This window comes from Numenius arquata, chromosome 10 (assembly GCF_964106895.1).
Source record: "Numenius arquata chromosome 10, bNumArq3.hap1.1, whole genome shotgun sequence".
Taxonomy (NCBI): domain Eukaryota; kingdom Metazoa; phylum Chordata; class Aves; order Charadriiformes; family Scolopacidae; genus Numenius; species Numenius arquata.
The window spans coordinates 6231838-6245968 of record NC_133585.1 but is presented as its reverse complement, the minus strand read 5'-3'; the positions used below and the strand labels follow the sequence as shown (position 1 = coordinate 6245968).

The window sequence follows — 14131 nt, the reverse complement described above, 5'->3', positions numbered from 1 at the left end:
GGCACCCGTTAAACCTATTGCAATAGGTGGATACTCAGCATCTTCACCTCCAACTCACTGCCACACCACAGTTCAACATAATTACACCACTTAGGTATGATAACTTTAGAGTTCTAGGGTTATAAATTTAATATATGCCACTAATTAATCAGCTATGGCTTTCCAGGTGGTAATGTCATAATGACGTGATAAAAATATAATTACCACCTTGTCACAATACCTTGTTAAAGTGTAAATTACCCCTGTAACAGAGCCAATGGAAGTTCTGCCTCTGGTAGTCAGTATGCATTAAACTGTCTCAGAGCAAACAGATTGTCCTTTGGCAGACAGCAGGAATTAAAAAAAAGGGAGGGGGAAGAAAAGCCTGTCAACCAGTGAAAATGAAAACCATCAGAGCTGTTTTCCTTTAATTTTTGGTAAAAATAGAAATAAAAAAGGGGAATAGATCCTCCAGTAGCTGAAAGCTGGAGATGAGTAGTTTCTTCACTGTCCAGCGACAGAGCAGATCATAAAAATCCTTCTTCCACTGACGTAGACAGTGGCAAACAAGGAAACCTAGTTTGGGAGGCATATAAAGAATTCACAGCCTCAAATCAGGCAAGTCTGTGTGTGCTGCAGAGGTACCAGAAGGATCCTGGTTTCTGTGAAATGCAGTGTATCAGCTCTACTGCTCTTCACCATCTGCTACTAAGTGAACCAGGCAGATATAATGATGCTGCCTCCAGAGGGAACTGTTGGCTGGCCCACCAGGAGGGGAGGGGAGCATTAGCAACAACCAGCCATGAGAGGCAAAGGAAAAAGGGTAATGAAAAACATAAGATGAATATTCCAATTAAAGAACAGGTTTCAGTCAGTTCTCAGTGGATCTGACTCCCTGTCCTATTAAGAAAGCTATTTAGGAAAGTGCTTCAATGCTGTGTTGCGCTCTTAAGATAGTCTTCAAGAGCAATGTTTTTTAGTAATTTTAACAGGATTCATTTGAAATCAAGAAAGAGAGGTCTTAGATTAACCTCTGCCAGACGAGCAGAGTGTATTCATCTATTTCATTGGAAGGTATATATGATTTGCTCTAGGTAATACTAGAACAACGATCAAAGTGACAACGCTGTTGAAGACACATTGTAATGAACTAACCGGCTTCCTTCCCAAGTGTGCATGGGCACACACAGATGTTCCACGTTAAAGACACAGCAGGCACTGGCACGTGCACACAAATGTGTGTGTTTGGGCACAGACATTGTATTTCGAATGCTGTAAACGGGGCTTGGCATCAAACAAGACTCTGTTCAAGCAAACTAACACCAATGAAAGTTCTCACCATCATCTTTCTCCTTTCTTTTCCTCCTGTGTCCTGATTCCTTCCCCCAGCTCCCTCTAGTACTTGCAGGTAAGCATTGCACTAGGAGCTCTTATTCTATTCTTTCTGCAGTAGATGTAATTGTAAGTAACTGAAATAGTCTAAAACCCCGAAGACATAAAGGAATTCAGCTGGTACGAGAACACTCTTTTTTGGTTCTGATCACAGTTTTCCACCCCTACGTGGGCCATACATTCTGCCTCTATAACTTTATGTGTTTTCAAGAGGAGCAATAATCTCATATTTTGAAGTACTGAAGTTTCAGAAGCAGCTAGCACGGCTTTGCAGCACATACTACATTATAAAGATATTACCACCTGCACAAACCCAATAGGCAAATTATCTTTTTTTAACCTTAGGAGAACTTCTACTAGCATAGTAGAGCCTGCTAAACTATAGCTAACAATAATACTCATTGAAAGGTACAACAAAATAATACTGAGGCGTTTGGTTTTTTTTCCTTCACAATAAATGAAGTCAGTTAGAATTAAAGCTGCCATTAATTTACCTTGCTATGTCTGTGCAACAGCATAAAAACAGCTAACATCTCTCACTGATCTGTGTTTTGTAACAACCAGGCACTATTGTGAATTAAGATGAAGCAGAAGTCTCCATTCTGGATATCCTTGCTTTTGTGACTTTAATGTTGCTTTAACTTCATTTTGGTGTGTGATCTATTATGTTATAAAACTCCCAAATCCATCACAGCAAACACAGAGACACCTTGGCTAAGTGCACTGGTCATCGGTGGCCTTGCTTTTCAAAGTCAGTTCTGATTTCATTTATCATTCTGAGAGCTTATGAAATAAAGAATAATTACATAAGTGTTTTGAAGTCCAAGCGCTGCTCCTCTGGGCATAAAATCCAGTGTTCTATTTTTAAGCAACAAATATATTCTATGGTAAAAGCCCTGGAATACAACACATTCCACTTGGATATTATTTCCTAGAAGCCCAGAATTGTGTGCGCAAATTGCAACAAAGTGTCTACAATTAGGGAAGTTTTAGTAAAAAGCATCACTGAAATGTAAAATTTGAGGATTCAGCCCTCTCAATGATTTTACATTAGTGAGGAACTCAACTGTTTTAAAATGATATAGAAATAATAAAAATCAAACATTAACGCGGTGATTTCACAGGCTGAAGACAATATTCACAGATAAATCAGAATGAATCAGCTTATTGGTAAATTTAGTTATTGTTAATTTGTTGCATTATGTACATAAAGATGTGAAATCTATCTTTATTTTCCACAGGCAAAAATATGCACTAGCATATCTAGCTTAAGATATTTTTGCAGATAAAACAGTCTGGAGAGATAATAATTGGAGAGCAATATTAATTGAAAAAACAGTGCTCCTTCCATTCTAATACATTTAAGCTCCCAAATGAACACAAGCCTATTTCGTGATGTTAACTGAAACAATCGAACTCTGATGGTAGCTGCGAATACTACAGGTCTGTCTTTAAACCAAATTAGAATCACAGACTACACGTCTACTCTTAGTACAGTAATAAACACCAGCAAGCAATCATTACATCCAATTAGGCTGAGTACTTTCCTTAACTGGGTCATTTACCAGTCTCTCTTGCTCTTAAAAGTAGATTAAATGTGTAAACTTACATTTAATTACCTGTAACAGAACTCTTATGGGCAACATGTTGGAGTGTCCTTAATTTTGTATTAAAATAAAATAAAAGGAAGAAGGGAGCCCTAAAATATATACAAAAAAGTCTAGCAATTTCCTCAAATAAGCTTTTGATCCGTGGGCTGGTAGTGGTAGTACAGATGCTTACAAGATGGAGACACATTCATGTTTCTTTCGTGAGCTTTAGCTTGGAAAAAAAAGGAACAACTGTGAAACAGAATTCTGTCCCATCTCCTCCCCACCTCCATCCTCTCTAATTTTCTTCAGATCGGGGGCCAAAAACAGATAAAAAGAAAGGAGAAAAAAAAAAAAAAAGAGACAGGAAGAACTTAACAGGACATAGAAACCTGAACTCAAAACCTATAAACGTCTCTGGGCAGCTATAAGGTAAGAGGTAATGAGAAAAGTATTTGGAACCAGCCCATGTCAGTCAGGGCGATTCTGAGCTCTCACCTCGCTCCAGAAGGTAGAACCCAGAAGCCTATAGGCTCCAAGTCTCTGCACCTTTTCCAGCACACTAATACATCTTTAAAAATTATTAGTGTAACTACACTTTGTCCTGTTTTCTCTACAGTAAAAAAATGCTGTTGTTGCTGTACTTCACACAAAGATACCATCGACAACGTTAAATCAAATAGATGCCACAATTCTCTCGCCGTATCGGCCCAGCACTGTCCCAAGGTAGAGGGCAACGCGGGGCAGGGCACTGGGCGCTGGAGCCCGGTGAGAAATCCCTAAGACTTCCAGCGATGACGGATTTCAAACCTGGCAGCGCTGATTCAACCTGTCATTTCAAAGCAAACAGAAGGAGATCCTGCAATTTCAGGCTGGGACTTTCAGATAGCTGTACTGGATGAACACCCCAGGCCCCCCGGCACTTTCTGTGTGCGTGTTGTGTGTGCCTTGTTTCGCATGCCACCTTCTCCTCTTCTCCTCCATCTAGTTCTGTAGCTACGTAGGGCTTGTCAGACAAACAGGGAATTTATTCGTGCCAGCCAATGGAGTTAAATAGTGTGTAACAAGCAAGATGCATGTCAGCCATGTGCTTTGGGATCTTTCTAATCAAATATTTTAATAGTACACAACAAACGATGCTGTATACTAATAAATTAAATATGTAACCAAGAAAATTTCATAACTAATAATGAAGAAGAGGTTAAGCCTTTATTGCTGTAATAAACAATGCTACTCCAAACAAGTTGTGGAGTAGTTGTCATTTATAATAAATTATGTCTTTGCTATGATATAATTAATTAATTAATTCAAATACTAATTTATTTCCATAATAAAAGACCCAAATAGTGCAATTAGGCTAAAATTCTCCTCGCAGCTTGCTAAGCAAAACTAAGTCCTTATAGCTGTGTTGGCCAGGATGCAAAGAACTGTCCCTCAGAGGCAGCTAGTTAATTTTCAGTAGAAAAAGAGAAAGAATATGATGCCAAAGACTTTGAATCTTTTGTGGCTCTACTCAGGGTTCTATAGATATCTGTAAGGGAAATGACAGTGTGCAGACCCCGTTTTCCCTCTCTCCTAGGAGGTAAAGTTAATCCAAAGATGTTCAGTGAGACTCGCCTTCCCTTTATAGCTCTCCCCAGACACACACACTGTCCCATTATCTAGTCAAGAGTATTTTTATTCAGAAGTCATATTCATAGCATCTAACTAAAGTGTGATTCATAGCGTTAGAGTTAATAGGGGAAAGAAGGTTCCTCCAAAGGACTTCATACACTCATACACATCAGCTATTAGCAATGATGTTAAATTAAACACTATTTTTGCATCCAGCGTACATCCTCTGAACCTATACTGATTCTGGCTGCTCTCCTGATAATTCAACATCATTCCTTCGAAACAACTCTTGATTTATACCAGCGTAAGATCAGACTGAGAACTCTGTATCTACTTACGACAGTTGTAAAAAATGTAACAGCATCAACTAATGATTCATTAATAGCTTCTATAGGCCCAAATTTATTTTGTTTACTTTATAGAAGGTGTGGGAGCCACTTTAACGTCAGTATTTTCAATATCAGCAATATCCTCACTGCCAGTACCATGAGTTGAAGCTCTACTTTATTTCTCATATTAAATAATTCTTGTTTGCGCAAGTAACCAAAACACTATGACTGTGTGCAAAAGACGGGGAAGCAAGAGGTCAACAGAAAATACTAGTTTTGCTTCAGTTTGGTGCTAATATAAAATTTTTTTTTTAAAAAAATAATATATGCATATATATATATGAAAAAACTGCCCTAAAGAGCAAGCCACTGAATTTTTCTGGCATGTGTCACAATGTTTAAGGTTTAGAATGGCAATGAACTCTGTTGAAAAAGCCTTTCCGAGCACACAAGAGTATTGCCATTTGCCCGTTAGGCACAGATTTCAGAGGGAGCTGAAACTGCGCCCACTGAACTGCCAGAAAATGCACTGCTCTAACTCGGCGTGGCTGCTGAAGACATAAGGTAGTGTTCAGAGCTAAATCCTCCTCCTGTGATCTCTCTTCCTACCAGGAAAGGGGTTGAGGACTCGGGAAAGGCAAAAGGTGTGAAGCCATAGGCACCAAAATTAAGAAAAGCTCAGAACTTTTGCAGATGTTTCACTGATTCAACACAATGTCCTGGAAGAGCTCAGATCAAAATCAGCCCCTGAAGATGGAAGAGATGGGTTACAATAAACCAAACCCATGAATTGCATGGTCCTAGTCTTTATGGAGAACACAGGGAATTGATCGCCTTTGCATAATGCCAGACTGACACCAGTACAGCCACAACAGCCAAACGGAACCAGATCTGGCCCTGGATATTAACAAAAATCAAACTCTATCCCTGCACTGTAAATCCTACATGATTTGGTTTGGCCACTGTACATCATATTTGACCCTTACATGTAAAAAACTAAACCAACGCTCCCACCGCCCTATTAATTTTTGAGCTGTATATGAGAATGCGAAATACAGACAAATCTATTTCCATGTCCATAAATAGGCAGCTCAAGAATTGAAAACAAATGCAAATGATCACAGTTGGAATTTCAATGTCTAATGTAAAGAATACATCACATACGTACGTCCAATTACACTGACAGATACGTCCTAGCTCACACATGCTCTTCAACCTTCTGAAAGTTGGCTACGGGGACTGTGCAAAAATGAAGCACCTTTCAGCTCAGAAAGCAGACCATGCACTTCACTTACTGCTTGCACTGACCCACACACCAGCAGGGGTGCAGGTATGTTTGTCCTCCATTTCATGGTATTCTCCAGGCATATTTTAATCCCCTGCCTAGCTGGACCATCAAAACACTGTCCTATGGGAGAATCTTCTGGCAAATATCAACCTATAATAACGTCAGAGCAATTCCTACCCAAAAGCTGATCAGGGTACTGGGTAAAAAAAAAAAAAAAAAGAAAAAAAAGGAGAAAAACACATTATAATTTGATTTTGAGCAGGAAAAAAAAACGTATTCTGCCTCACATTTTTAAACATTAAGCATATTGCCCTAGTGGGGCAAACACACCTGTCAAAACTTGCAAGCTTTCTTAGCTATACCTTGGTTTCAGAGTGGTGAACACAGAAATCACATCATTTAAATAAATGCCATGTTACATGACAGCTTTGTTTATGCTACATGATAATCTGAGAAGCATGGGTCGTCAGTGGAGGCAGAAATGGGCCCAAGGCACTTCTATTTTACTTGAGCATCAGTAAGACTGAAAAGAGAAGGAGTGAGCATTAGGTCACTACAGAGCAGTTCTGAAGGAGCTTTTTCTTCTGGGAGAATTTATATTTAGTTTCATAAATACAATCAGTCCATCAGAATGAAGGAGACAGCCTTCCCTAGAAACATTACTAAAAATAAGTTAATGCATATATATACACACACTTATACATTCTCCTTAAAAAAAAATTACAATTTTACAATTATTTTTTCTTCTCAAGCTATATTTGCAAATTCTGTGTTGCCTTTAATTATGATCTCCCTAGACTACTTATTTATTTTTGAAGAACAAAACACGCGTGCTAAATGAATTTTCTCAGCGTTTGCAGGTTTTAGAGCTATTAGAAGATGTCACTGCAGTGGAGGCTGAAAGTTGTTCTAATCTCAATGGAAAAATATTCTGCTCTTAAAATGCCAGTTAAAAACAGAGCAACTCCACTGCTTTCAATGGAATTCTTTAACCGTTATGCCAGTCTTTCTAGAAAGAGAATTTGGCCCAAAAATGAAGTTTATTTTTCCCCTAAATTAGTTGCAGATTATTTCTTAGATAACTAAATATCCCAAACTATGGTCTCTGTGGTATCACTTAATCAGTTTAAAAGTATTACCTAACCACTGCTTTAAGCAGGATGGTTAATCTACCACCTTTTAAAATAATTTCACATATGTTTTAACGTAAATTATGCAACTCTGCATTTATACAATATTGACTACATGGTGAACTAAATTCATTTGGATACAGTTTCTATAATAGCAGTTTTGACAACACAGTTTCCGGCAAGAGCTCTTGAATCATATGTTTGTGTAACAGCCTTTTTAAGCATGGCAGTAGGATATAGGCACCCATAAAGGTAATACAACAGCTTTTACAATGTGTGCATTACTGTCATTTAAAGTGAACCCCAACGATATAAAAACAGGCTGCTTGACAAAATCAAAATAACTAACCTAGCAGACAAATGAAAAATTTCCAACCTCTGTCTCTGCGGAACCTTGTCAAACTCCTGCCATTGCCTGTCACTCACTTTTCTTTAAAGTTACATTTCTGTAGTATTAAGTTGCTGATTCATTCAGTTTTAAGCTATTTCAACCTAAAACCCCAAACAATGCATTGATCTTCATTTCAGAAGCAATAAAACATATTAAAAATCATCAAACTTTGACACGTATAGCCAAGTTCAACTTGTGATCTCTTAAACCTAATTTGTATTCTTCTTATTGTCAAGGTGAAGGTATGTATTAGAAGGAGAAAAAACCCAAAAGTTCCTGTTTTAAAGAGTTTCCAATCTGAAAAAGTAGGCTGGTAAGCAAGCAAATAGATACGTAAAAATAAAATGTGGACACTCTGCTGATAATTTAGGTTATGAAAAGTTATGAAGAAAGGCAAGACACGAGTGAAGAGACCTGCTGGTGACCTGGAGGCCGATCCTCGCTCAATCTGGATTTTTATGCCAACAACAACTTAAGAGGCTTCATTCTTTTTCCATATAAATACAAATCTGAGCCCATAGCTGCTACTGGGCGGCAGCAGAGGCGGGAGCAGAGGGTGCCAGGAAGGAACAAATCTGCTCGGGAGCAGACTAGTGTTGGGAGCAGGTTTTTCTGCTGAACGCACTTGTCAAACTCGACCTCTGAGCCTGTATTGTTTGACTCATCCAGTCTCTTATTTCCTTTTTCTGATTTTATTCTTAAATGCCTGTACATTTTGCACATTCAGGCTGAAATTGGAAGAGTGGTGTTTTCCTCCTGTAGCTCTAACCTTTTATGAGGAGGCCTCTAGCTCCCTGTTAATCCACCAGTGCCCCCAGTCTCCAAGGAGAGAAGTGCTGTCACTCCCCACCAATTTATCGGATTCCAGTAAAGGGTGTGCTCCAACCCCAGCCTATCCCTAGCAGTTTGGCTTGGCCTTGAAGAACTAAACCTCGTTTCTCTTTATCATCATTTTCTAACACATTTAAATTTCTGTATTCATGTCCCTAAGCCCTTTGAGATGACAGCTTCACATGGTCTCACCTTCTAGACCAGTACAGTGACTGCCCCAGAAGCCAACACACAACACAAATCCAGTATGAACACCTAACATGCTTTGCTTTGTTTCTCCAAACATCTGTTTCGGTTGCACACACAAAGACGACTTGGTGGTTTCTGTATTCTACCTTTCACAACTACGGTCCCTTGATTTTTGAAATATTTAAGATGTCTAGTTACGCAGGAAATACAAAAACAATATTTAGGTTTTTTATATTTGGTTTTAGCCAAATATAAAAATGTCAGTGCACAAAGCAGATACTTATATTCCGTGATGCACCAGAAATTAAAAGAAAATTGCATTTTTAGCACTCTACTAACTATAGTGTTTAACTGCTCACAAATGGATTTTCATATTTTTGTAGTAATTTACATTGTGCAATAGGAATTGTAATCTAATCCACCACAATTGCGTAATTTTTTACCAACTTGCTGTTGATAAATAATGCAAGTATTAGGTTATTAAATTTTTTACAATTAAGTGGCTAAGAAAGCTGTTTATTGCCTTCCTTTTTACCCTCTGTTAATAAGATCGTTGTTGCAGATGTTCATGTATGCTGCATTGATGTTTAATGGTGCATGATGCTCTAGGTGGTTCCCATAACCTTGCTTTGTCTACTATGAGCTGACTCAATTGATATGATAATAGAGAAAAGAGGTCTGAAACAAGCTGGGCTGTACTGGCACAATTTGCATAACCTTTAAATTTGCCATCATTTGATAGCCAACTGCTCCTAAAAATTCTTATTCAGTTGTCAGCAACAACAATATACTGTACAAACAGCGTTCTGCAATTGGACAGGTGGGGAGGAAGGAGAGGGCATGCATAGTTTATTGCACTTTTATATTCTGTCAGGAAATGTACTTATTACCAAATTTATAAAGCCAACAATTTGGAGTAGGGTTCTGCAGTTTCACTCGTGATCAATTGCTATTAGCCACAATGCATGGCCTGGCATCTTTTCAGGTTCACAGTACAATATCACAGTGTGGGATTACAAGGGACATAAATATTTGGTTCCATAGACTCCTCTCTGATGAAGTTTTGACTGCTAATCACCGGGGCAGGCAGAGGAATCGGGAGGGATTAGGAGGGCGGTGGGGGGCACAGGGTAGCAGACTACAGCAAACAAAATCAAACCTAAGCAGCCTTCCAAACGTTAAATCTGCTTTCGGACGACTCTATGTATTCTTTTTAAACAAACATTAGGATTATATCACTGGGTAGGTATAGCCAAAACCTAACAATGTAAAAATATTTCATGTTTACTGTATACACTAAATATGCTGTCTGTATATACTTTGTCAGGTCTGCTTACTTTACTGACTTTATTATTCATAACAAAGAGAACAGCTAGGGTGAAAGTAAGCCGGAGCCCACTTTCATTCAAAGGGGATGAACTACATAAACGTTATTTTTGTGGTACTCAGAGGTTTATATCTAAACTGCCACTTCATATTCTATATCATGCTCAGGTGTGTCACAGCCAGGTCATTGGTACACGAGTAACGTGCACAGCCTACTTTTCACATACAGCATTTAAACCACTTCCACTTTCCTTTATCTGTAAAATCTACTGCGGAAATCACTGAGCCAAACTGATCATAAAATCTCACAACTCCACTTTTAGAAAATTAACTATTTTTGAGAACTCAAATTAACCTCCCTCTCCCCCACTCCCCAGTGTTAACTCTAGATGTTGTCTTACACAAACGAATCCTAAACCCCCAAAGTCAGGCGAAGCAGGCCCCATTCAACCCTCCCCTTTGTCCACTTTTTCCACTAGCCAGGATCTCTGCTCTGTTCCTCCTCCAGCTAAAGATCTGTCTTCATTCAGCCACCCACTTCCCACAACTTCTATTGCCCGCAACTGGATGCTACAGCAGAGAAACTTCTAACCAGAGGGTCAGTTCCTGCAGTTAATTTTCGTGCAGGGTCACCATACATACCCACATTTTACTCTCCTTCCATTCTGTGCAATTATTTTATAGTGACTATTTGAGCTGGTGAAGATTAGAGGCTTGAAAACGTAAGTTCCATCATTTATGGCAAAAGCATGACACGGATAGCTACAATTTAAACTTTTCTACAATGTTCATTCAACTGTAATCACAAGATGGGAAATAAAATCTCTAAATTAAAGATGATAGGCTATCAGAGACTGTAGGGCACCTTCTGAGTAGAGATTCCGCTGTTCAGACTCCTCTGTGATGATTTGTTATGAAGTGAACTGCTGTCTAATAAAAAAAAAAGGCTAAAGCTGCCAAAATAATGGAAAAAAAAGACCTACAGAAGATATTCTGCTGAGGTGCCAGTGGTCAGAGGGTCCAGTTCTTTATGCGCCTCATTTGTAACAGACAACAAAGAAGATACCTTAAGGTAAGATGTGTTATCAAATCTTTCAGCATACATAAAGTTCGCTTTTTGTATAACCTCTGGGTAACCACAAAAATTGAATCAGAGATTGCAGCCAAGGTACAACACACAAAAAGACACATGGATCAGTATAAACCATTAATATTCATGAATGTTTTAAGTTCTCCATGGCCATAATCGATATCCAATGAAGTTAATGAGATCTTTCCATTGATTTCAAAAGACACTGGGTTGAGCCCCAGAGACAATAATACCACATTCTCTGCAAGCACTCCAGCTGATAACACATAGTTTGATAAGGTGCTACCCTCCCATTCAGAATTTCAGCAGTGAACAAAAGATACATTATCTTATTTCAAACTGGTTTTGCAAAATGAGCGGTGTACCATTATAAAACTCAGTATGAAGCATTTAGTATCTTTAACTGAAGAGCAATCAAGGCCACAATAGTTATTTGCGATGTTAATGCCAACATGAGATCCACGTTATTTGTTTAAGAAGGAAATGTAGAAATAAAAAGCCTTAATGTGTTATCCTCCCAAAAGGTTGAGATTTTGTTTTGTTTTAACTTTGAGCCTCTGGAAAGCACTACTTCGAACTTTTATGTCTTCTAACACATCTAAGCCCATCCAATAGATTTAATCACTGATAAGCAGAGTTAGAAGTTCAAACTGGCCTTGACCTTGGGCAGTATGACATTATCTGAAAACCATTAATGGTCTGAAACTAAAGGAAAAGCTCATTAATAAAAGCAAAACCGTATAAAGGTACAAAGGTAAAGAAAAAAAGAAAAAAAAAGGAAGTTTTATTAGAAGTATTGATCATGACCTAGGGCACTACAGACATTGATCTTCCCACATCTCCACAGGAAAAAAAAGTTAAGCCAACAAATTATTGATCTATTATGAAACCTGCTGAACAAGCCATACACTTAATTCCTTACAATGAAAAAAATAATCACACCAAATTAGGCTGAAGAGCAAATGTATTTCTTAAAAATTATTGGTTAAAAAATTACTATCTGAATAATTTCATAAAATAGCCACCGTATTAGTATGATTTGGAACTAAGTGATGGGAGGGGAGAAGTCTATGCACTGTAAACCTTTAAAGCCCGGGTTTCAGATTTCAACTCATTAAACCATATGCTTTTAAGAAGAAATGGGTAGCGTCCAATACTGATTATTGCAGCCACACAGAATGCAAATTCATTCAGCTTTGCTCTCTTGAGTCAACCAAGAGAGGCCTCAAGTGGTTTAAGAGATGGTCTTATTGAAATCCCCCTGCCTAAGTCCAGTCTTGATGTTCACTGTGCCTATCTGTTACGGGTACCACCTCCAGGCCTAATAAGAAGCACAGTTTTGCCTTGAAAATTCCTCATTACTACTGATTATACACAAAAATGTGATTTACCAGCTTCACTCAATTTCTGAGCTAGACTGGTACTTTAACATATTAGACTAGAAAAGATATCCTTTTTAAAAATCAATATGAAATTACTGAAACACACACGCATTACATATATACATACATATTTTTACATATATACATATGCATTCTTTGAGATGCAATAGTTGATACAATTTTAAGTCCAGCTAAGATACTAGTAACCAGGAACTTAGGTTTTAATAATGTGTTTCAGCTGTCTAATAAAACGCTCAGACCTCCTCTCCCACACAGCATGAAATCATGAATGGTCTCAGTTACAAAAAGGTATTACCAGCTTTGCTATTCATTAACCTCTATCAACAAATCTTCATTATTAATTTAGGTTTTGTGGTTTCGTAAGTCACAACTAAACTAAAAATCATTCTATTGGGCTTTCTAGCTCATTTCTTATGCCATTAACAGACTAAAATTTCCTTTTTTCCTAAATCCACTTTTGGTTTTCAAACTTTTCTTTCCATTTGTGAATATAAATGGATAGAGAAGAGTGAAAGTATGTAATTCCATGCAAAAGAGTCCACATTGTAATATAACTCAACTATTGTTTCCCCAGGCCCAAGACACTACTTTTGTTTGTGTAAACACACAGGAAGGCTGGCTGATAAAAAGAGGTAGTCAAGGTTTTCCTGTCTGGAGGGCTATGCACGAAAGCTGCAAGAAGTAAGGAAAAAAAATAACACCACTTCTTGCCTCTTAGAGGAGAACACCCAATGCTCAGTACCTTACAGAAAGAGGAGCTGCAAACAGGCCCACCATCAAGTGTCAGCAGTGGCAGTAGTAATAAATACTTCTATGTTTTATAGATAGGCTTACAAGGCAATGTGCTGGTCTGTGATTGCAGCACAACCTGGCAAAGAAAACCCACTGACCTCTGCTTAGAGCCAGTTGTATGCTTGACCATCAGTCCATTTGCTTCCCCAAAAAAGCACACAGCATCACACCATTATGAATTAAGAATGACTCTTAAAATCTCTAGTTTCCACAATTTTGTCAACCCTTCTACAACAAACAGTTTAAAAACTCTCCTCCCAAAATATTTAAGATCTAACATATCCTTACAAAGTAAAAGAAGCTGCATCATTCATAACACCATACTATCCGTACCCTTGTTGCTATTTTCATTTAGATCAGGTTTTGGTTCTATCCAAACATACCCAAACTTTTAACTTATGAACATTTCTGTATATATTACCTTAAGAATGGTTGTACTGGGTGACACCAACACCTGTTTAGCTCAGCATCCTGTTTCAGATAACAGGTAGAGGCAACGCCTGGTATTATTCCAACATCCGAAGCTTGGGAGGCAGGCTTTAAAATTTGGTAATATTGCAAGTGTCATTGTGACATATCAGTTTGGCTGTATTACACATGCCATTTAATTTATGGAATAGATAACAAGTAATAATAACAAGTAGAAATTCACAAAACTATTTCAGTATGTACTATGTGGTAGGTGCACTACGAGATTTTTAAGGGGAATGTTTCTCATTTTACCACATTTGCCAGCACGGCTAATGCCTTTCCTGAAATGTTCTCAAGTAACATATCCCACAAACTGA

The 14131-nt window shown here is 38.1% G+C and overlaps 1 protein-coding gene across 2 annotated transcripts in view; it reads right to left on the bottom strand.

Annotated features, from left to right (window-relative positions):
- The window catches only part of ADK (adenosine kinase), a 291102-nt gene that overhangs the window by 19259 nt on the left and 257712 nt on the right, over positions 1–14131 (bottom strand). The gene's annotated exons all lie outside the window — the stretch shown is intronic.